At 40.2% G+C, this 24977-nt stretch overlaps 1 protein-coding gene and 1 long non-coding RNA gene across 4 annotated transcripts in view; one reads left to right on the top strand and one right to left on the bottom strand.

The window, feature by feature from the left end:
• The window catches only part of GRIA3 (glutamate ionotropic receptor AMPA type subunit 3), a 446082-nt gene that overhangs the window by 241454 nt on the left and 179651 nt on the right, over positions 1–24977 (top strand). The gene's annotated exons all lie outside the window — the stretch shown is intronic.
• LOC141108143 (uncharacterized) overlaps positions 18871–24977 on the bottom strand; it is a 63065-nt gene continuing 56958 nt past the window's right edge. The window contains exon 3 of the long non-coding RNA XR_012236015.1: positions 18871–20433. This is a non-coding gene — a long non-coding RNA (uncharacterized lncRNA). The remainder of the gene's footprint in view (positions 20434–24977) is intronic.

Raw genomic sequence — 24977 nt, 5'->3', positions numbered from 1 at the left:
ACAGGGATATACAAGGTAATACATATAATCACACGCATAGGTTGGACTTGATGGCGTCTTTTTTCAACGTCACCTACTATGTAACTATGTAACTATATTGTACACAGTTTATATAAACAGTATCTCACAAAAGTGAGTACACCCCTCTCATTTTTGTAAATATTTTATTATATCTTTTCAGGTGACAACACTGAAGAAATGACACTTTGCTACAATGTAAAGTAGTGAGTGTACAGCTTGTATAACAGTGTAAATTTTCTGTCCCCTCAAAATAAATGAACACACAGCCATTAATGTGTAAACCGCTGGCAAAAAAAGTGAGTATACCCCTAAGTGAAAATGTCCAAATTGGGCCCAATTAGCCATTTTCCCTCCCTGGTGTCATGTGACTTGTTAGTGTTACAAGGTATCAGGTGTGAATGGGGAGCAGGTGTGTTGAATTTAGTGTTATCACTCTCTCATACTGGTCACTGGAAGTTCAACATGGCACCTCATGGCAAAGAACTCTCTGAGGATCTGAAAAAAAGAATTGTTGCTCTACATAAAGATGGCCTAGGCTATAAGAAGATTGCCAAGACCCTGAAACTGAGCTGTGGACTAAGGATGAGACCAATATAAACTTATTTGGTTCAGATGGTGTCAAGTTTGTGTGGTGGCAACCAGGTGAGGAGTACAAATACAATGTAATACTGACATATAATCATACACATAGGTTGGACCTGATGGACTTGTGTCTTTTTTCAACCTCACCTACTATGTAACTATGTAAGTGTGTCTTGCCTACAGTCAAGCATGGTGGTCTGAGTGTCATGGTCTGGGGCTGCATGAGTGTTGCCGGCACTGGGGAGCTACAGTTCATTGAAGGAACCATGAATGCCAACATGTACTGTGACATACTGAAGCAGCCATGATCCCCTCCCTTCGGAGACTGGGCCATAGGGCAGTATTCAAACATGATAACGACCCCAAACACAGCTCCAAGACAACCACTGCCCTGCTAAAGAAGATGAGGGTAAAGGTGATGGACTGACCAAGCATGTCTCCAGACCAAAACCCTATTGAACATCTGTGGAGCATCCTCAAACAGAAGGTGGAGGAGCGCAAGGTCTCTAACATCCACCAGCTCCGTGATGTCGTTATAGAGGAGTGGAGGAGGACTCCAGTGGCAACCTGTGAAGCTTTGGTGAACTCCATTCCCAAGAGGGTTAAGGCAGTGCTGGAAAATAATGGTGGCCACACAAAATATTGACACTTTGGGCCCAATTTGGACATTTTCACTTGGAAGTGTACTCACTTTTGTTGCCAGCGGTTTAGACATTGATGGCTGTGTGTTGAGTTATTTTGAGGGGATGGCAAATTTACACTGTTATACATGCTGTACACTTACTACTTTACATTGTAGCAAAGTGTCATTTCTTCAGTGTTCTCACATGAAAAGATATAATAAAATATTTACAAAAATGTGAGGGGTGTACTCACTTTTGTGAGACTGTATATATATATATATATATATATATATATATATATATATATATATATATATATATATATATATATTTTTTTTTATTTTTTTTTTTTTTTTTTTTATTTATTTTTTTATTTACAATATATACAGTATATATTTTGACCCTGCTTTAAATGAAAGGACTTCTGAAATATGGCCCAGCAAATTTCAATATAAAGTTAATATACTGTCCACAGCCTTCTTCTTATTTTACTAATGTTAAATACTTTAAATATATACAGGGGATATGATATCATGTTTACACATAATGCTGACAGGTCTGAATCTTTTTGGAAAAGTAATAAATAAAAAAATGCATACGTGTAGTTATAAAAGCAGGAGACTCCACATAATAGGGATTGCGTTTTTAACTTGCTTTATTACCAAGTATTTATTATTTATAGTTAACAATTTTCAATGACTCTCGTTAACTTGGTAGACATGAGCAGTTTACTCCTTTCAATGGTATTTACAGTTTTGCTGTCTTGTCCATGTATCACTGTTTCTGAGATGTTTAAATAATTTTGAATGTGCATTTTAACCCACTTTAAGGCCGGGTTCACATATGTGCGGCCATAGTTCCCAGCATGGAGTCCGGTGCGTTCCTGTTCACAGGTTCAAGTGCGAATCAGCTCTGCATTTTTGCCTGAATTCACACCTGAACTGGACCCAAACACGCACAGGACCTTTTTGGAATGTGGACCGTGGCTGGACCTGTGTGAACCAGAACGTTTCATGTTCACATAATCTAGAGAAAGTCCTTATGTAAGATCTGTGAGACATTTACAAAAAGGTTCAAGCATAAAGAAAAGACCTACCACCTACACAACTTTTACAACTGTTCCACTGATTATGTTGTATATTGTCTCACGTGTCCCTGCAAGCTACTATATTTTGGCTGCACCATTCGTCCACTGAGACAATGCTTCAGCAAATACCGTCGCTTTGTCGAGGAGGGTTGCGACCAACATAGTGTACCACAACACTTTTTGACCATAACAAGTCCACCACAGGCTTGCAGGTATGGGTCATTGAATCCGTACCTAAAAGCCTGTCCGAAGCCAAACATTTTGTTAGATTATGTGAACATGAAATACACCCTTGATATCCTTGTGCCTAATGGGTTGAATGAGGAACTAGTCAGTACCATTATATAGCTACATCATCGTCCACACCTCCTAGCTAGCTTTTAGTTCCCTCCCTTTTTTTGCCTCCTTTTTCCCCTATAATAATTGCACAAAATATTTTGACAATATTAGTACACCTCTTAATTAATCATTTTTTTAATCTTCCAATCATCTCCCTGTACTCCTCCGGACCAACAACCAATTTCTACATAATGGCTGTTTAGAAATTATTACAGTAATATATTGTAAGGTACTCCCCTACTATCATTATCACTCCTCCACCCTATCCCTAATATTAGTCACAATAACATAGTTTAAACAATAATTCATAATAATTCACACCAACCCCTTTGTATATCGATCACCAATCCATTTAATGTGCATGTGTGAGCCACTCCTATATATCACTTACTGCTTATATTATATTAACACAGAAACACGTCTATATTTCATTTATAATTTTTAATTTTAATTTATTAATTTTTTCATTCATTTATTTTTATTTATTAATTATTCATGTTCATTACTATTTGAATTATCATCAGCTTATATATGTTTGCAATGTCAGTCCTTCCACTGCATAGCCTACTAATTTTCATTTAGTTCATTGACAGCCTCGTGGTTAAATTGGCCAATTAATTTCTTCTCTGTGCAGAGCATTTAAAACTCGCCCCTTTCCTTTCCCTGTAACACTTGAGAAAGGAGCGCGCATGCTCCGTACGAGCTTTGCGCATGAAACTCGGTTTGGTTCCGTAAACCCTGGTGACGTCACAGGCCCAGTGGCATCGCTCTCCGAGCTGATCATACCAGCCTTATCCAGCCATCCACAGGATCAGCCGGATTCCTTGCTGGGTTACCCACTGCTGGTTCCCTGCTCACACAGGAGACGCTGGAGACGATCCCGGGCGACTTGATTTCCTATGAGCACACCACTCCTGTACATTAAACATTGCACTCAGAGGCGTTTTTCTGTTTTTCCTTTATGTTGCTATTCAGAGTTTGTTTCACTCCTGAGAAAAGCTGTGCCCTTAGTGCGTGTCTTACTCCCAAGAGCCATCATCATTTATAAAGAAATACTACCTCATCTCCTTTGTTGCCCTCTTTTGGTTGTTATTAATATCTGTATCCTGCACGCTAGCATTTATTTGTCTTTTTTGCTTTAAAATGTAAGGTCCACTTATCTTGTAGCCCTCCTCATGCAAAAAAGCACAGCTAAATTAAAAAAACAATATCATCACAAAATAAAAAAATACTTATCTTAGACCCAGGCTTCCTGCCATTTTTCCTTTCTTTAAGATCCTTGGAAGCTAAGGATTCAAAATCTCAAGAGAAGACAGAGCATTCGCACAAGGTTTGGAATCATTAAAGTACAACTAAAAGGCAAAAAAAAACAAGTTTTGTTCGAGAGGTATTAGAACACCTGTCAGGTTTTATTGCTTTATTTACAGAAAGTGAAAGAAAATAAAAAATTTTGGGCTGTCTCCAGAACATTAAAAGCGGAAAAATCTTCTAATGAGGACACCAATTCAGGTGACCCTGGTGACAATCAGGAAGTTTCTAATTTAAGTGGGATTTCCTCTCACTTCCTTTTTTGGCTAGGGAGCAGGAGCTGAAGGGAAATCTCCTAGTGAGACACTGATAGCAAAAATACTGAGAGGGGTTTTAACCCTCTCTTACCCTATCAAAATTGCCAAAAATGTGCCTTTAGACTGCAGGAAGCAGTCAAAGCAAAGGGTGAACAGTCAGTGACTTTTACTTTTTTATTCTAATGTTGCTTTTTTTTTATCTATTTATGCCTTTTTATATAGTGGATGGAGGTGTACAAAAAAAAGTAGACCTTGCATTTTGACACAAGGCCCTCTTTATGTGATAAGCTAACTAGCGGACACATAGAGATATAGTGGTGCTTTGAAGATTAAGCTGGGTTATATGCTAATTTATACAATCAAATGTAGCAAATTTACATTTTAAAGTGATGACAACAACCCCCTAATAAAGTATGACAAATAGGTAAAATAAAATCAGTTACTTAGTTAAAGGTCCCAGTGAAGGTCTACTTTGTACAAGCTGGTGACTGGTACCAAATTGACTTAATCTGATTTCAAGAACATATTGCAGAGATTTCAAAGCCCCTCAGGTGTTTCATTCAAGTGCATTGCTATGAGGTTGTTTACTAGCAGTTAGGGCTTTGAGAATACTTGTGCAATATTGCCTGGCAATTCATTTGACTGTACCTTCCGAATCTTAATTATTGTAAAGTGGGCAGGATATAATCTGCTTTACAGTGCAGAAATGAACCTCAGAAAGTAATAAGAGGACTAACTTAATAAAAAAAAGCCTTGGGGACATACAAATACTTTTCCTCATGCCATCTGTCAACCAGAAATAATAGAGTACTGTGGAAGAATACATTGGTAATAGTAATACCGCAGAATCTATTATCAGCAAAAGTATTTAGAAAAGGCAAAGTTAGTGGTCATTTTTGCAACAGTTATCAGTGTTTGATTTAAGCTATCGTCCATGTTACAGTTCTCATCCACTGGAACTAATTGTAGAGGGACTTCACCCTTTTATTTAAATAGAAAAAAAAACAATAAACGTTTTTGGAAAGAATAAACTTTAGTCCAATTTGTATGTTTTTAATATACAAAGGCTTATACTAGAAATATACAGTATATGTACATTTGAAGTATAGAGGTACGAAATATACAAATTTGGGCGGGGGGTATTTTAAATACTGTAATTTTTAGATACTGCAATATTTCATATCAAAAATACTTTATATTATTTAGTTAAAAGCAATGCAAGTGGTTGTAAACTTCAGACTTGAAATATGAACAAAGCCTATCCCTCTATAGTGTGTACTTGTCTCTATTAAGAGGACTAAGTATCATTTCTGTCTGCTTTTTTATTCCTCTGCTATCAGCATGAGTCAATTCTGACAAGTTTTCCTGTCACCAAGAGAAAAAAAGGTGACAGGGAGGGACCTCCCGTTAATTGACAGCCTTAGCTCTGTTCCTGTGAGCTGTGTGTTGGGGGGGGGGGGTCTCTGCCCTCCAGTCATCTCTCAGAGCTTTCCTCACTGAGCTCTGCAGAGTGTAACTTCAGCTCTCCGCCCCTTTTTTTCTGAACTCTCAGACAAGCTTTAAAAATTCAGTACTTTGAACGGATGCAGAGAAGAGATGGAAGCAGATAAACAGGTACAGCTTATGTAGGAGGATTTGTTTCATCTCTGTGTAACACCTGAGGCCAGTCACTTCACTGGGTAGGGAAGGGGATATCACCGCTCCAGGTAGGTCAGACAAAGGTAGAAATCCTCTCCCTCGGTTAAGAAGCCCAGGTGCTGGCAATGCATACAGCAATCAACATCGGAAGAAGTTCTGGACAGCTGCACCCCAAAAAAGTTTTTGCCTTTTATTTAAAAAAATCATCAAAAATACATGCCACAGCAGAACAGACAAAAGAGCTTACGCGTTTCATTCTACAAACAGTGCTTAATCATAGCTCATAAGCTATGATTAAGCACTTTGTAGTGTGAAACGCGTAAGCTATTTTGTCCGTTCTGCTGTGGCATGTATTTTTGATGATATTTTTTGAATAAAAGGCAAAAACTTTTTTGGAGTGTGGCTGTCCAGAACTTTTTCCGATGTTGATCACTTCACTGGGTATATGTGAGGGTTTACAACCACTTTAAGTGATATTTGTAAGTAATCTACTGGTTTTAAAAATGCCAGATGGCAATTGCCTAATGTTTACAACACGATAAAATCTTTTTAAGAGTGCAGTATTGGTTGAAATTATTGCATAACCAGCAGCTAATGTTTAGTAAATTGTGTTTCAGCAAGGAATGATCACTTTACTATATATGCATGATTTATAAAGCAGCAGTATAGCCTATTCATAGTTATACCTGTACTTTAAAAAATAGCACAAGGTTGTGCTTTACAAATGTGCTTTCTGCTTTGCTTGCAGGACAAGCTCTGAAGCAAGCAACACCCCATTCATTTTAATGAATGTGAAAATGACTTTAGCAGTCTTGTCTTGTCTGTCAGTCTTGTTACAGTGTTTCATACAGGGCCAGGACAAGGGGGACGGAAGGGGCAGGACATCCAGGCACAACAATTCACAGGACTTGTGCAGGTGGAGAACAGTGATCATGCAGTGCTTGCTAAAGTCAGCATGAGGGAGGGCATTTCTTGGTTGAAAATGCAAAGCAGACAGTGCATAGATGGCCGCTGCTGCCCGCAGCAGAGCCGCACACACAGAGCAACAGTGGGGAGGCAGATGATGGAGCGGTCCCCACACTCCTCCTGCACCCATCCGGCAGCAACCACTACTAGAAGACACAAATACACTTCTCTCTCTGTCAGGCGAAGTGATCTCCACCCAACAGATGGTTTCTAGTCCCGGCCGCTGACATGACGTCATGCAGAGGCCGAGACATGAAAGAGATCGCGGCGCCACAAGGGAGCAGGTGTGAGCAACTGAGCAATACTTTAGTAAAAGCAGCAGTGAAATGTTTTGTTAACTTACAGCGGCTCAGTCAAAGTCTTTCACTGTAAATTAGACTGGTTAACACCTTGGGGAATGTGGGAGGGTTTTGTGATGGGGGGTGGTGAAGGGGTTAACTACCTAACACAGTCATTAGCTAGTAATGTGCAGCACAAATGGTTAATGTACTACCACTGGTTACTGATGCATTAGTGATCAGTGGCAGTGTTAATTAACCTCTTTGTGCTGCATTAGTGGCCAGTGAAAAGTAACCCATTCATGCTGCAGCATGAAGGGGTTAATAAACACTGCCACTGTCCATTAATGTAGCACAAATGGGGTTAATAAACACCGCCACCCTGATCATAATTGCAGAAAGATTAAAGTAGAATTCCAGCAGAAGCCTAACTAGTCTTAAAAATGCTCCCTCCCCCTCTTAATTCCTAGGCCAGTGATGGCGAACCTTGGAACTCCAGATGTTTTGGAACTACATTTCCCATGATGCTCAACTACACTGCAGAGTGCATGAGCATCATGGGAAATGTAGTTCCAAACATCTGGGGTGCCAAGGTTCGCCATCACAGATCTAGGCTGATTAACTTATTTTCAGGCTGCTCCAGTCCAGTCTTGTGATCTCCCCTGTGTGCGCCAGCAGCATATGCAAGGGAGTGGAGCAACGTCTGGAATATGGAAGCCTAAGGGTGACATCCCTGTTCAGGCTTTACCAGCTGTTGTCAGAGAGTTCTCTCATCTCCCCTACATCCGCTGCTGGCTGATACATGGAAGATCATGTGACTGGACTGGAGTGGCCTAAAATTACACTATATTACCAAAAGTATTGGGACGCCTGCCTTTACATGCACATGAACTTTAATGGCATCCCAGTCTTACTCTGTAGGGTTCAATATTGAGTTGGCCCACCCTTTGCAGCTATAACAGCTTCAACTCTTCTGGGAAGGCTGTCCCCAAGGTTTAGGATTGTATCTATGGGAATGATTGACCATTCTTCCAGAAGTGCATTTGTGAGGTCAGGCACTGATGTGGACGAGAAGGCCTGGCTTGCATTCTCTGTTCTAATTCATCCCAAAGGTGTTCTATCAGGTTGAGGCCATGACTCTGTGCAGGGTCAAGTTCCTCCACCCCAAACTCGCTCATCCATGTCTTTATGGACCTTGCTTTGTGCACTGGTACACAGTCATGTTGGAACAGGAAGGGGCCATCCCTAAACTGTTCCCACAAAGTTGGGAGCATGAAGTTGTTCAAAATGTCTTGGTATGCTGGCGCCTTAAGATTTCCCTTCACTGGAACTAAGGGCCAGGCCTAACCCCTGAAAATCAACCCCACACCACAATCCCCCCTCCACCAAATGATTTGGACCAGTGCACAAAGCAAGGTCCATAAAGACACAGATTAGAAAGTTTGGGGTGGAGGAACTTGACTGGCCTGCACAGAGTCCTGACCTCAACCCGATAGAACATCTTTTGGGATGAATTAGAGAAGATACTGTGAGCCAGGCCTTCTCATCCACATCAGTGCCTGACCTCAGAAATGGTGCAGTGAACGGTGTCAGTAGGGCAGTGGATAGTGTCAGTAGTTTTTTATTTTTATGTATTTATTTTTTTACAATTTAATTTGTTTTTCATTTTATTTCACAATGCTTTTTTTGGGGGGGGGGGGGGATTTGGGGCAGTGGACAGTGTCGGTAGGGCAGGAGGGAGATGGTGTCAGTAGTTTTTATTTTATATTATTTTTTTTTCAATTATATTTTTATCATTATTTTACAATTTCATTTTTTAATATTTATTGCAATTTTTTTTTTTTTATCAGCCCTGTTGCGGTTCTTTGGTGAGATATCAGGGGTCTAAACAGACCCCTGACATCTCTACTTTGAGACAGAAAAAGGGACTGAGGATAGAGATTTCCCAGTCCCCTACTCAGCAGTCTCAGCATTGAGAAGGAATGAACAGGAGACAGACACTCCTGTTCATTCATAAACTGAAGCAGAGTAAACACAGTTCCAATTCAGAAAAGGAAGAGGCCGGTAAATGACATATTTACCACCCCCTTCCTCAGATCTCCATCCTGACAGATCCCCCACAGCAGCCGGCGGGAGAGGAGGGAAGCCAGCTGGGGGGGGAAAGGGGCGGCAGAGGAAGACACAGAATGGGGGGCTGGAGGAGGAGCACACAGGGGGCTGGAGGCGGAGCACACAGTAGGCTGGAGGAGGACACATAGGGAGGCCAGAGGAGGAGCACACGTGGGGGGCTGGAAGAGGAGAACACAGGGAATAGTCAGGGATAATCGGTGTGGTGGGGGGGTAGTTGCAAGGACCAAACTCCCTGTATAGTTTTTCAACTGACAGCTGCGTAAGGGAGAGGAGGAGAAGCAGCTGTCAGCTGCTTCACTGAAAACTATACAGGTAGATTGGTGCTTGCAACTGCCCCCTCACCGATCACTCCTGACTCTCAACCAGGGACTATCATCCCTGGGTACGGTGCGGGTCACAGTGCCCCCCCTCGGGGCCCCGTGTGCAGTGAACACCCAGCACACATGGATGATACGCCACTGGTTCAGGCTGGAATTTCACTTTTAGAGGCTATGAATGACACCTGACACCTATACTGGGGGCTATTATGGTGGAAACTGACACCGATGCTGGGGGTTATTATTATGGAAAATGCCATCTATGCTAGGCATCATTATTGCATAAACTGGCACCACTGCTTGGGGTTGTTATTGCAGAAACTCACACTGATGCTGGGAGTTTTTATTGCTGCTATGGATGCCAATGCTGGGGTTTATTACTGCTGCTACTGACACCAATGCTGGGGGGTTATTATTGCAAATACGGCACCAATGCTGGGAGTTATTATTGCAAAAACTAACACCAATGCTGGAGGTTGTTATTTCTGCTACTAACACCAATGCTGGGGATTATTGCTGCGGAAACTGGCACTGATGTTGGGAGTTATTTATACAGAAACTTCCATCTATGCTAGAGGTTATTATTGCAGAAACTGGCACTGATGCTGGAGGTTATTACTGCAATACTGTGGATTATTATTACAAAAACTGCCATTTATGCTGTGGGTTATTATTTCAAACTGGTTTTGAGAATGTTCACACAATAAATTGTGAATATTCACTTGAATTATTCAGTGATATGTAGATTAAATAAACAGTTTTTTTTTCATTATTCATTGATGATTGTATAATTGATGTGAATCGTCACACAATGTATTGTGTGAACATTTTCAGTTCCTTTAATGAATCAACTGAAAAAACCTGTGGAGAGTGGTATCTGCTCTTTGTTGGCCAGCTTATAAAAAATGGCTTCTGCATATCCTATACTGTACCAGTATGGCAGCTGGGGATGCCACAGTACACTGAAGTAGCATTTGCTACTTATAGTAAGCTGTGTGCTCTTCCATGGTGCTACGACCAAATTCCCATCTGCCAATGGAAACGTAAGAGTCACTTGTATGGCACCTCAACCATTCAAGAAGTGCCTTGTATTTTAAGCTAGGTTCATGCTAGTGCATCTGATTTTCAGTGCAATTTTGCAATGCGACATCGGTGCATTTTGATGCATTTTGTATGTGCTTTGATGCATTTTTCATGCTGCTGTATATTTTATAGGGGAAGGAGACTTTTGAATTCACAGATACTGGTTGTTTAGCATCTAGCACCCATTGGTGTCCTAACAACCAGTGACTTATCCCTGCTGTCAGCTGGGGAATCCTAACAAAATGTAAACAAAATAGCCATCATTATTTATTTTTTTTAAATGGCCATGATCAATACTAGGCCCTTCGGGTCTGGTATTGATTTTAGGGGGACCTAATTCCAAAAACAAAAATGGCGTGACAGTGGGCGCATCTATTAGTAAAGGAAATTGTCTCTTTTCGCCAGCTTGTCCCCAACAAACTATTTAAAGTGAAAGTAAACATGGAGTTAGGCATTAAGTGTAGCATGAATATCTGTGAATTCCTTGACTGCATACTCCCCTACAATATTTTTTTCTGCCATCTTACTATAAAGTAGAACAGAGGTTTCCTTACACTTCAGTGTGTGACCTTTTGTTCCAGTGCTTATCAAACAAAGAAACTTTGTTCTGTTATTTAACCGTGTCCTGCTGCGATTGAATGAACATTAGAGTTCCAACGTGGTATATATTAGTATTCATAATACCAAACCTTAAAGTGCTTGGAGGATGACTTTGCTCTTAAAAACAGACAGTTGTTTCACAAGATAATAATGGCAAAAGATCTATTTAATGTAGTTCATGTCATTTTATAGAAACAAGCAGGTTGCATTAGGAAAACTCTTTTAAAATAAAAAAAGATGTAAGCAACATGAGATTGCTTTTATTGGTGAACATACAATTTATATGAATTGTGCAGTAAGAGCAAAGTGTATGTAAATTTTGTTGCAGCTCTATTATTTAGTATTATTTTCTGCTGTGTAGAGAAGTGTTCATGGTCTTTATTGGATGAAAATTAAAGAGAATCTATCTCCAAACAAAACACCTGTGTAATTAGGCTTTAATGGATGCCGTCATTCCTAGACTTTTTTTGCTACGCACTAGTTCTAGAGCAGTGAAGCTAAACCAAGTCACTAAATCTCTACTTCAAAACTAACATGGGGCCCTTGAGTCAGGAAATCATTGTGAAAATGAAATCCTAATTATACAGGTGTTTGGTTTCATGAAAGAATAGCTTAAAATAGCAAGTCATTTAAATCAGCATCTGTGAAAAAAGTTAAAAAAAAGATTTATTCCTGCATTACTGTGACAAAAGAAAAAATCTTTAAAGTACATTTTTTTTTTCAATGAACAATAAATGTACAAGTTATGCAGCAGTAGAGTAGCAGGCATGGCAAAGATGCATGCAGTTTCAATCTGTCATGCGTATGCTTCCTGAGCCCTTTGAGCGGCAATATCTCATTAATGCAGTGTGTGTTCTCTTGCTAGTCTCCCAGGAGCAGAACCTGCTTCAAATGGTGCGATTACTATTCTTGAAAGCTAAAAGAAATGAATTGCATTTACCTATGCATGGGAAATAAACTAATACTCCTGGTCCTTCACATGTCACATACCATGTGTTCACCTCGCAAAACAGTGTTCTGGAAAGATGAATTATCAAATTCTTTACTCCAATTCTCTGGACTATTATTAGACTCAATGTTTGATTCAAAATATTTTTTCCCATGAAAAACATGCAGGCCACCATTGCTAACTTAAAGTGGTTGTTAAGCCACTATCTTATCTTTATATCATCCCCTCTGTCAGATAAAAAGCTGTATCCTAGTGCCTGTGCGTTATAAAAAAAAAGGCTGATTTCTACTTGTTTTAACAGCATCTCCCAGTGATCACGTGACTCCAGGATCATTGCTCTCCCTGTCTGATAGCTCCAGAAGGCTGGGCCGAGATTACCCTGCTGATGTCAGCCGAGGTGGAGAGAGCCTGGAGTCACGTGATTGCTGGGCGGTGCTGTTAAAACAGGCAGAAATCGCCTTTTTTTTTATAAAGCACAGGCACTAGGATACAACTTTTTATCAGACAGAGGGGATGATATAAAGGTCGGATAGTTTTGTAGCAGCAGGGAGAGGAGCAGAGCAGCGCTAGTGAGAGCTGAACGGCAGGGAGGGGAGAGGGGAGGAGAACAGAGGAGAAGAGAGGAGACAGTGGGCAGGCTGCGGATGATAGAGGCACGTAAACTGACCATGGTGTCAGGGCTCAGTAGCTGTGATGCACCGTGGTCAGTTTATGCACCGTGGTTAGTTTACAGGGGGGAGGGCAGAACCAGGCAGGATCAGCCAGGTATTTCAGGTGTTATAGGGGGCCAAATGACACAGCAAAAGCACTGTGCTGTATAACATGCTTTAAGGGAACAGGATCCTTTTTTTTTTTCATAGGTTAACAAACGCTATAATATTCTGGGAAGTCTAGTTTCCTGATTGCCATGCTGACCTCTTGCTTAAATAGTCGATAGTAGTCCACTAGCGGATCCGCCCGCTCAGCAGAGGATCTCTATGCTGAACCCCGCTAAGCAGGCGTATGGCAGGTCCTCTATGGCCTGTCAGATGGAAATGGATCACCTGTCCAAATGGATCGACTGTCATCCGACGTGATCTGCTGGAAGGATGGGGAACAGATCCCCAATAATCTGTTTTTAGTGGACAGGATTGGATTGAATGTCGGCGGGTGTCAGTAGACACATGTCCGCTGATGTCCACCACTCCATAGAGACTAATAGAGGGTGCAATTGGATCCGCCTGAAAAACTGACAGATGAACCCGGTAGGTCCATCAGTGTGAAAGTGGCCAAAGACTTCTCACCTTAATTTGACTTTTCTGATATACATACTTCTTGCAGGTCTGTGACTCAAAGTATTGAAAACAGGGGGTCCACATTTAGCCAGACAGCTAGCACTTTCCTGTGAGGTAAGGCAACTCCCATATTTCTCTAAAGAAAGGTTTTTATGCACCCTTTAATAACCAGAGATCATTGACATCTAGATGTCCAGGTCAAAATTTTGTAGTGTCAGTATGTTTGTATGACTAATTTACATATCTAAATATTTTAATATATGCTCAAAAATCATTTGAGGCTTTATTTAGTACACTGCATGAATAAAAATCCTACATTCTCAAATGTTTTTTTTTTTTGTACAAATTTCATTTTTAATTGTGCATAATAGCTGACACAGCAATCACACGATTGGGAACAAAAGCTGCCAGTGGCATTTTGGGGACCCAAGCTGTCAGTGACAATTTGTCCGCCGCAATATCGCAGTCCTGCTATAAGTCTCTGATCGCCGCCATTACTAGTAAAAAAATAAAAAATAAAAAAAATTCCATGAATATGTCTCATAGTAGACGTTATAACCTTTGCGCAAACCAATCAATATACACTTATTGGGATTTTTTTTACTAAAAATATGTAGCAGAATACATTTTGGCCTAAATTGATGAAGAAATTTAATTTTGTAATTTTTTTTTATTTGATAGGTTTCATAGCAGAAATAAAAAAATATAGGTTTTTTTTTTTTTCAAAATTGTCGGTCTTTTTTTGTTTATAGCGCAAACAATTAAAACCGCAGAGGTGATCAAATACCACCAAAAGAAAGCTCAATTTGTGGGAAAAGAGGGACATAACTATTATTTGGGTACAGTGTTGCACGACCGCGCAATTGTCATTTAAAGTACCACATTGCCATATCGCAAAAAATGGCCTGGTCATGAAGGGGGGAAAATCTTCCAGAGCTGAAGTGGTTAAGGCTCCATGCACTCTGGGCTTAAAGAACGCTGCTTCTACAGAAGTTTTGCATTTTGCCTGTAGAAACAGCTCAATGGTATCTTATGTGCCCATGCACATTAGGATGATTAGAGGCATATTTTGAGCTCAGTGTTTAGAAGCGGAAAGAAAAACCCTTCTGGTTTGCATTTTTGAGAGGAATTTTCTGGCAGAAAAAATACTGAATGCTCCTAAACTCCTGTACAAAAATGCTCTATATAAGTGTTTTTTTCTGCCTAAAGAACTGGCATTTTTTTAAGCTCAGTGTGCATGGACCCTTAGTGCAGGTAACCTTTAATTAAGCCCTGCAGCACACGATTTAAATTTTATTTTAATACCCGCGGGTTAATGAAGCTGTACACATTTGGAGGTTGTTGCACAGCATACAGCTCAAAGTGGTTCTAAAGGCAGAAGGTTTTTTTTTTTTTACCTTAATGCATTCATGCATTATAATAAAAAACATTCTGTTTGCAGCAGCCCCCCTCAGCCCCCTAATGCTTACCTGAGCCCCATCTCGATCTAACAATGTTGCACAATAGACTCTCCCTCCTGATTGGCTGAGACACACAGCAGGCGTCTATGGCTTATGCTGCTGTCGATCAAAGTCAGTGACCAATGAGGAGAGAAAGGGGCGAGGCCGAGCCACGGCTCCGTGTCTAAATGGACACACAGGGCAGCAGCATGCCTCGGGTGCCCCCATAGAAAGATGCTTGCTGTGGGGGCACTTGGCAGGAGGGAGGGGCCAGGAGTGCCAGCAACTGACCCAAGAAGAGGAGGATCTGGGCTGCTCTGTACAAAACCACTGCACGGAGCAGGTATGACATTTTTGTTATTGTTAAACAAAAAAAAAACAAGATTTTAATATCACTTTAAGCTCATTGGAAAAGAAAATACCAGTCTTATTCTTATGGCCTGCCTACGGAGCAACTTCACCTAAGCAAGATTTTTCCATTTTGGGGAAAAATCTGCAAGATAAGCTCTCTTACCAGATCTTTAGTGCTGTCTAAGATCTTAGCAGAAGCTTGGAACAGCTATAACAAGCTAAGTTGTCTATTCGGGTGAGCTACTTGTAGCACTGACCTGACTTCTCTGAGTTCTATATAAATCTCTATTTTTTGAGTTTTTCTTTTTATGTAAGTGGTACTGGACATTTTAAAAACAAAAAGAAAAGAGTAATCTGCACATCAGTCAGTCATAATGGATAATTAGAAACATTAAAAATTGTTTTGAAACTGAAAAGTTTCCATTTTTATGTTGTATAAGTGTGATACTTACTAAAACTAAAATTGCAATAAATGTTTGGGAATTAAATAAAAAAAATATTAGCCTAAGAAAAAGGTTGACCAAAATCTAGAAGAGTTACATGGAATATTCCAACCTCAAAATTGGATGCTAGAATCCAGTAAGGCTGGGTTCACACTGTTGCGAATTGGATGCGGATTTACCTGCATCCAATTCGCATGACTGGAGAGTCTGACCGGCTTTCAATGGAGTCGGTTCACACATCACCGGTGCGCAGCGCACTGCAAAAGGGTCCTGTGCGTCTTTGACTCAGTGCGTATTTGAGTCAGCAAAAAATTCAGACCTGATTCACACCTGAGATGGGGGACACACCGGACCCCCTGCTTTGAGCCTGGCACCAGCTAGTTTGAACCAAGCATAAAAAGTATGTGCAAATGAGGTGAAACAAATGTCAATGTAAAAAAGAGAGAGAGACAAATAATTCCACAGTAGCACACTAAATTAATCTACAAATCTCCTAACATTAGCATTGTGAAATGATCAACATGAAACACCCATACAGTACATAAAGTGTCCATATGGTATATTCAAAAAATATATAAAAATTATATATATGCTCCAACATATGCAAATCAATATGGTAATACAGTCCAACTTGAAGTGATGAAAAGATAGTGAAACAAAATGTTGATCCACCAAAATCCTTTACCAAAGTGATGTGGCCAATTCCACTCCCATAAGCATAAAGCTCACCAGATGCTGTTGCTGACACGTGCCCTGTGACTAAGTCCGAAGCGACGGAGAATGGCTACACATGTACGAAGGAAGCTATGAGGAGATCGCAACACTGAATCTCCTGGCATGTTTGGAATTTTAACAAGGCAATTTTTAATCTTTTATGATAGTGTCTTTATTAATCTGGATGGAGATTGGCGTCTTCAATAACAACTAATAAGGCAATATTTCCAGACATGAGAGTGAATGGCAACAGCATCTGGTGAGCTTTATTCTTAAGGGAGTGGAATTGGCCACATCACTTTGGTGAAGGATTTTGGTGGATTAACGAGATTTTGTTTCACTATCTTTTCATCAGTTCAAGTTGGACTGTATTACCATATGGATTTGCATATATTGGAGCATATATATATATATATATATATATATATATATATATATATATATTGGGATATGCTATATGGACACTTTTCATTATGTATGGGTGTTTTATGTTGATCATTTCACATTGCTAATATTTAGGAGATTTGCAGATTCATTTAGTGTGCTACTGTGGAATTATTTGTCTTTCTCTCTTTTTTACATTGACATTTGTTTCACCTCGTTTGCATGTTTATTGAATATTAAGTAGAAGCACAAACAGGTGTTTTTTATTAGCGCAGTGCGCACATATATATATAAAAATATGTATTGAAAAATGCAAAAAAGATCAAGAAAAGGTGAAAACATACAGTGAAGCATTATACTGTTGTAAAGATCAAGCAGATGGTCAGCCAATTAAACCTGTACTTTACTATCATATAATGTATTACTGGTGATAAAAGAAGTTGAAGCAGCATTACTGGCATGTTTCATGAAAGAGCAAACAGCAAGATGTGTGTGATAGATATTTAGAAAATACATTTTTTTTTTGTTTACTTCAACTACATTTTTGACTACACAAATCATGAAAAAGTCTGACCCACACTAGAAAGCAAGGGCATGTCATCTGTTCTTATGTACAATGCTTATATTGCTCAAGAAGTACAAAATTGAGGAAAATTGGGCAAAGCTGGCAACTTCAGTCTGATTGGACCAGTAACCAACAAATAAAAAACAGCAGTCAATCAATTCATAATAAATCTTAGAAAAGCAGTAGGAAGGAAGGAAGGAAGGGAATGCTTGTAATTTCTACAGACTACTTGAAGAACAAAATCTCTATTGAATAGGATTGATCTTAAACCTTTTGGTACCCCAACGCTTTATTTTCCTGATATGTGCCTGCTGTACCATGTACTTGTATGAGAAAGTATCCTATTCTCTTTGTATTGCTACCTTTATGTGAAATAACTGGTGTTCCTGCCAGTCCCTCTGCTTTCCTATTAAAACTGACCCCTCTAAGCAGCAGAACACACCATGTTCAGTTCTCTAGCTATGCTGGGAACTCAGTGTGCTTACCTCCAACGACCACCCCCTCTGCACAGCCATTCACTGGGAAGTTCAGTGTGCTGCTGCTTCTCCTCCTTCAGCTATAATGCAGCTGAAAACAGAGGGAATGCAATCACTTATTTAAAAAAAAAAAAAGGGAAAGAGGTATTTATAATGCTTTTTATATCAATACAAAAATGTTTTGCTTTTCATTTCTATTTTTAACTAAATGGGTTGTTTTTCAAGGTTTCAAGGTCACTTTAAGCTTTTTTTTTTCTTTTTTTTTTTTGCAAGCGTATATGACAAATCACTGACATTCAAACTTGGGAACCCGGTTTATAAAAGATCATTAGCAAAAAAAACTCTGGGTCACCTTAAAATAGGAAGCCCAGTAATGTGATGTATTTTCTAGACATGGAACTGAAGACCACAACAGTTCAGAATAAATATTTAAAGGGATGTCATAAGTCAAAATATCCTCAATTGAATTTTAGAGGCCAACTTCAGGATTTTTTACCCCTAACAGGTCTTTCTGACACCCTCTCTCCTCTGAAGACATCAGAAGCTCCAGGCCGAGGGTCAGTATTGTCAGTTAATCTTAACCAGGATCGGGGCAAATGTATATTTTTTCTTTTTTTTACCTGAGTTTGGCTCTAAAAAATAAAGGGAGACAAGTAAACCAAAATGGTAATATTTTTATTCTATAACCACTTAAGGACCAGCCTCGTTTTGGATTTTAGGTGTTTACATGTTTAAAACAGTTTTTTTTGCTAGAAAATTATTTAGAACCCCCAAACATTATATATGGTTTTCCTTCTAACACCCTAGAGAATAAAATGGCGGTCATTGCAATGCTTTTTTTTGCAACATATTTGTGCAGCGGTCTTAAAAGCGCACCTTTTTTTGAAAAAATTCACTTTTTTTAATAAAAAAATAAGACAACAGTAAAGTTAGCCCAATTTTTTTTTATATTGTGAAATATAATGTTACACCAAGTAAATTGATACCCAACATGTCACGCTTCAAAATTGCGCCCGCTCGTGGAACGGCCTCAAACTTTTACCCTCGAAAATCTCCATAGGCGACGTTTAAAAAATTCTACAGGTTGCATATTTTGTGGTACAGAGGAGGTCTAGGGCTAGAATTATTGCTCTCACTCTACCAGTCGTGGTGATACCTCACATGTGTGGTTTTACCACCGTTTTCATATGCGGGCACTACTTGCATATGCGTTCGCTTCTGCGCGCAAGCTTGTCGGGACGGGGGTTTTTTAAAAAAAATAAATTTATTTTTATTATTTATTTTACATTATTTTTACAATGTTTAAACAAAAAAAAATGTGTCCCTTTTATTCCTATTACAAGGAATGTAAACACCCCTTGTAATAGAAAAAAGCATGACAGGACCTCTTAAATATGAGATCTGGGGTCAAAAAGAAAAGTAATTTAAAGGGGTGGGCCCTCTCCCGCCACCGATAAAAGTGATCTTGTGGCGAATCCGCCGCAGGGACCACTTTTATCTGTAAGCCGGCCGTCGCACGAAAACGGGGATACCGGGGTTATGGCAGCTGGCTGCTGCCATAACAACGATATACCCCTTTAAAGTTTGGACGTACATTGTCGTGCGGTGGTTGGCAAGTGGTTAAAAACAGATACTGACAACCTGAAATCAAAATAAGCTCCTTTTTCCAAAAAACTCAGTATAATAAATGAAAACTCCAATGATATACTGTATATAAAAACACATGGTCCATACATTCATTGCCCCCCCCCCCAAGAAAAACATCTTTCTTTCTCTTACCACTTTGTACCTTAACAGGAAGACCATGGGGTTGATTTACTAAAGGCAAATCCAATTTGCACTACAAGTGCACTTGGAAGTGCAGTTGCTTTAGATCTGAGGGGAAGATCTGAAATAAAGGGAAGCTCTGCTGATTTTATCATCCAATGATGTACAAGCAAAAATGCTATTTTTTATTTTCCTTGTATGTCCCCCCTCAGATCTACAGCGACTGCACTGCCAAGTGTACTTGTAGTGCAAAGTGGATTTGCCTTTCGTAAATAAACCCCTCTGTTTAACACCTTCTCACTAATATTTTGGAATTGCCAATCGGTTTGTATAGGATCAGCTAAAGTAGCCAAATAAATGTACTAAAGTTCATGTTACAGTTTGGGAATTTTTTATGCTTTGAAATTGGCTTTTAGGCCATGAATAATGAATTCATCTTTGATGGTGATGCAGTCAAGACGTGGAAACAGCAGAAAAAAGGTTTGAAGTCATTTAGTCATGTATAATTCCAAGGCTGAAGTATAACGCTGTTACTGTATGTACTCTCTTTGCATACACATTCAGCAGCTTGCAGTAAACGCGCTGCCTCTTAAGGGTTTGTTTTGCGATAATAGATATATCTTGAATATCTGTTGGCTTTTTTACCTTGTGTTTTCTGTTGTTGTCAAAGAAATCATCATGCATAAATAGTTAAAGTTGAAAAAGCATTGATCTGGGATGGTGTCTGACATTATTCTCCAGAGAGGGCTCCTCTGCAGCAGTTTCCTCTCTGTAGAAGATGCACTTTGATGCTGTTCTTGCCACGTCGTTCCCCTGGAGGATGGCAGTTTGTAGAAGGAAACCTGAAAAATGAATTGTGAAGGGCCTATCAGAAAACCTTTAGAAATACAATGTAATTAAAATATGTGAAAAAATATTTGTGATTAGGAAAGATTTGAAAAGGAGACTTTATTTCTAAAAAAAGACATCTATTTTATGACATATGAGAGGAATGAAATATGAAAATATATATTTTTTAAGATTTTAAATAGAAATGTTAATAAAACATAATTTCTCTTCTCAGATGGGTAAAGATATGAGATTGTTGAATGATACTGAAGAATCTCCATGACCCTTTTGCAGAAATCATGTGAACACCTTTCCCCCATTCCTTTGACAAACTCCTGGAAGAAAACTCTATCAGTATAGCTGTATATTCCTTAACAATATTTCTATACTAAACCAAAGAATGCAGGGTTTATACATAAAATAAAATTGCAATGTAAAATGCTGTGTGAACAAAACATCATACAAAAACAAATTTGTTAAAACAATATGTGCAAAAAAGTGTCTGTGAAGAACCAACAATCAAATAGTTGCTGTGATTAAGTCACACACAAAATTTGTGAACAATCATAATGTGCTCAGGAAAATGTCCAATATGAAACATGTGCAGGCTTCAAAGGGGAATGACAATCACCCCAACTCTCCAATGCGATTGTCACACCCCTTTGAAATCTGTACACATTTCATTTTGGACATTTTCCTGAACACATTTTGATTGTTTACAAATTGTTATGTGTGTCACACTCACTATTTGATTGTTGGCACTTTTTTGCACACTGTGTTTTTGCACATATTGTTTTAACATATTTGTTTTTGTATACTGTAATTTGTTTTTGTATTGCATTTTATATTGCAATTGTATTTTATGTAAAAGCAAAACGGTTGTTGGTTTATTTTATGGTCACATTTGATAGCAATGAATTTATGTGCTAGCAGCACTTTTTCAGATAATAACCTGAGTGCAGGAATTTCTTGGTTTAGATTTACCGGGATCTCCAAACTACAGCCCTCCAGCTGTTGCGGAACTACACGTCCCATGAGGCATTGTAAAACTCTGACATTCACAGACATGACTAGGCATTTTGGGCATTGTAGTTCCTGAACAACTGGAGGGCCATAGTTTGGAGACCCCTTGTTTGAAATATCCCTATGCTGATGTTATGGACATGCAGGTTTGTACCTTAATGTTTTAAAATTCATGCTAGAGCCAGTTAAAGGGGTTGTAAAAGCATAAAGTTTTTTATCTTAATGCATTCTATGCATTAAGATAAAAAGCCTTCTGTGTGCAGCAGCTTCTCTCAGCCCTCCATAATGCTTACCTGAGAACCCTCTCTGTCCAGTGATGTCCACAAGTCCCTCGGACGTCCGAGATTCTCCTTCCTGATTGGCTGAGACACAGCAGCAGTGTCATTGGCTCCTGCTGCTGTCAATCAGCTAGCCAATCAGGGGAGAGAGGGGTGGGTTGGGTCGGGTCTGAATGGACACAGGGAGCTGTGACTTAGCTTGGGTGCCCCTATAGCAAGCTTTTTGCTATGGGGCACTGAACAGAAGGGAGGGGCCAGGAGCACCGAAGAGAGACCCGAGAAAAGGAGGATCCGGGGCTGCTCTGTGCAAATCCACTGCAACAGAGCAGGTAAGTATAACATGTTTGTTATTTTTATAGGAAAAAACTGAGATTTTACAATCACTTTAAGGGACAAAAGCAAGAGGTCATTATGGATGATGCACTTGAAATTATATACTGTATACATGGGTGTCCGCAGAACTTTTTTCAGGGGGGGGGGGACATTTTTAGGTCACCCATGCTAAGCCCCTTTTCAACAATGTTTCAACAATGTCATGAAGGAGAGGGGCTTAGTCATTATTACATAAAGTACAGGCCTGCAAAGGTTTGACAAACCTGTTGCAAAAGCTTAATAGAAGGATCAATCTGCCATTGTCTGATTAGCAATTTCTGTGGCTGGCTGGGTGGCTGCCACCTGTAGCTGGCTGGCTCCTGTGGCTGGATGGCACTGTGGGTCAGTGGCACCTGTGGCTGGCTGGGAGGCTGGCACCTGTGGGTGGCTGCAGGCACCTGGGCTTGGTGGCACCTGTAGTGGCTGGGTGGCACCCGTGGGTGAGTGGCTGGCACCTGTGGTGGCACCTCTGGTGTCTGGGTAGCACCTTTGGGTGGGTGGCTGGCACCTGTGCATGGCTTATTGGCACCTGTGGTGGCTAGGAGGCAGTGTGGTACCTCTGGTGGCTGGGTGGCACCTCTAGTGGCTGGATGGCACCTTTGGATGGCTGGCAGCCTGGCACCTGTGGATGGCTGGCTGGCTCCTGTTTGGCTGGCACCTGTCTGTGGGTGGCTAGCTAGCCTGGCTGGCTGCTGTGGGTGGCTAGCCTACTGCCTGGCTGACTGCTTCAATTGTGGGCATTAGGCTTTTGGCAGGTTGGGCCTGAGCGGGCCCTTTTGTTTTGCTATAGAGAGGGAAACAAAGCTGACCCTCTCTGTTTTCAGTCCATGTAGGCGAAACACACATGCACGTGACGTCAGTATGTGCCGTGCCTCTGCGGGCGGGGCCGCAAACCTCAATTTCCTTGCCTCGGTCTCCCCCTCTCCTGGAATGATAGCGGGGCCCAGGGCCAAGGACAGCAGTCCACGCCGCTGCTGCTGTCACTGCACGTACCACGACTTGCGAGTATTTCTTTTTAAAGGGGAAGTGGCAGAATTCTGAATTTATTTTTAAAGGGGAAGTTGAGATTCTGGGGGGGGGGGCATGACTACATATGTTGGTTAGGATTGCAAGGTCTGCTCTTTCACAGTATCTCAAATCTGTACTGATTTGTTGCAGGTCTGAAATAGGTGAAAATGTTATGCGTTTCTATTAATTGAAGTGCAATGTGTCAAAACAGTAATTTTCCTTAAAGTGATTGTAAATGTATTTTTTTTAAATAACAAACATGTCTATACTTACCTGCTCTGTGCAATGGAATTGCATAGAGGGGCCACAAACATCCTCTTTTTGGGTCCCCTGCCTGCACTCCTGGCCTCTCCCCTCTGTCCAGTACCCCCATGGGAAGCCGCTTGTCCATTGACACAGACAGCAGGACTCGGCCCCACCCCCTGCTTCCTCATCACTGGCTTTGATTGACAGCACTGGGAGCGAATGGCTCCCAGTGCCCCAGCAAAGCCAGCAAGACCTGGAAGTGAGGGGAAAGAAGAGGTGGAGAGGTGCACGACGCTAAATCGAATGAGATCTCAGGTAAGTAAAAGGGGTGAGGGGGATGCTGACACCTAAACATTTTTACCTTAATGCAAAGAATGCATTAAGGTAAAAAATGTTTACGCTTTACAACCACTTTAATGTGTAGTTCCAGTTTTGCAGTTACATTTGGGAAACCCCCACTATATCTTTTATTATGCATTTCTATTTACAAAGCATATCTAAAAATAATAAAAAAATATTTCTAACCCTTTTAGTTGCTTCTTTGGAGCAGGTTTACACTTTGGACTGCAAGCTATTCTGAATAATATCAAAGTGAAATTAGGGAGACAAACCGAGAAAGGTACATGAACATACAATATACCACCTAAGCCTTGTGACCCTTTGTTAGAACAGACAATAATCGAATCTAGTTTACAACCGATAATGCAATCTGTCAGCACAGAACTGACAGCCCCCAACCTTAATAGTACATAGAGGGGGAAAGCTAGGTAGGATTTTTAAGCAAGTAAAAAAGCAAGCTAAAAGCTATGTCAATGGAACTGTTACTAACTTAACCAAGCTGCAATTTCATCAAAAAGAAAGTCAAGTAGACTTCAATTTTAGTAAAATGTGCTTTTGGCACTGATAGATTTGAATCTAGAAAGGATAAGTGCAGAATCTCAGTGGTTAATTTAACATTAGGTATTAAGGGTGGGGATGACTGGGTTAAGTGATAGATTTGATTTTAGGGTTATTTTCTAGATGTTAGGTTAAATCAGAACTAAAACCTTTTTATGAAACATTGCTCCCAGATAGGCTTTTATTGCAAGAGATTCTCTGTATGTCTTCTTCAATAAAAGCTTGCCTTCTGGCTACTAGTAATGTGTTTATAAATGTGCAGCTCGGTGTACATTCCCACAACACTTTGCCTCCAAATTGGATTTATTCTGTGCACATGTGTGGGAGATACATCATCCTGGGCTGGCCAATCAAGATGGTTGAAGATATCAAACCCTGGGAAAACTGGATGAACATGTCTATGTTAGTGACAGAATAACAAAAGAGTTTACAGCCATGGTAGCACTGGAGAGGTTAAAACAGGTGGTGAGAAGGTAATACAAATGCTCAACTCTAAGGCATCTGAACGTGGATTATTCTTTAGAGAGGAAAGCAAGCGTAAACAAGGCCTAAATATATATTTTAAATGCAGCTAGTGTCAGTACTTGATTATGACTTAAAGTGATTATAAAGTTTTTTCTATAAAAATAACAAATATGTTATACTTACCTCCTATGTGCAGTGGATTTGCACAGAGCAGCCCCAACCCTCCTCTTCTCTGGTCCCTCTTCTGTGCTCCTGGCTCCTCTCTCCCG

The sequence above is a fragment of the Aquarana catesbeiana genome, linkage group LG09 (assembly GCF_042186555.1).
Source record: "Aquarana catesbeiana isolate 2022-GZ linkage group LG09, ASM4218655v1, whole genome shotgun sequence".
In the NCBI taxonomy this organism is placed as follows: Eukaryota; Metazoa; Chordata; class Amphibia; order Anura; family Ranidae; genus Aquarana; species Aquarana catesbeiana.
The sequence above is the reverse complement of the archived record's forward strand: the minus strand, read 5'-3'. Positions and strand labels throughout refer to the sequence as shown.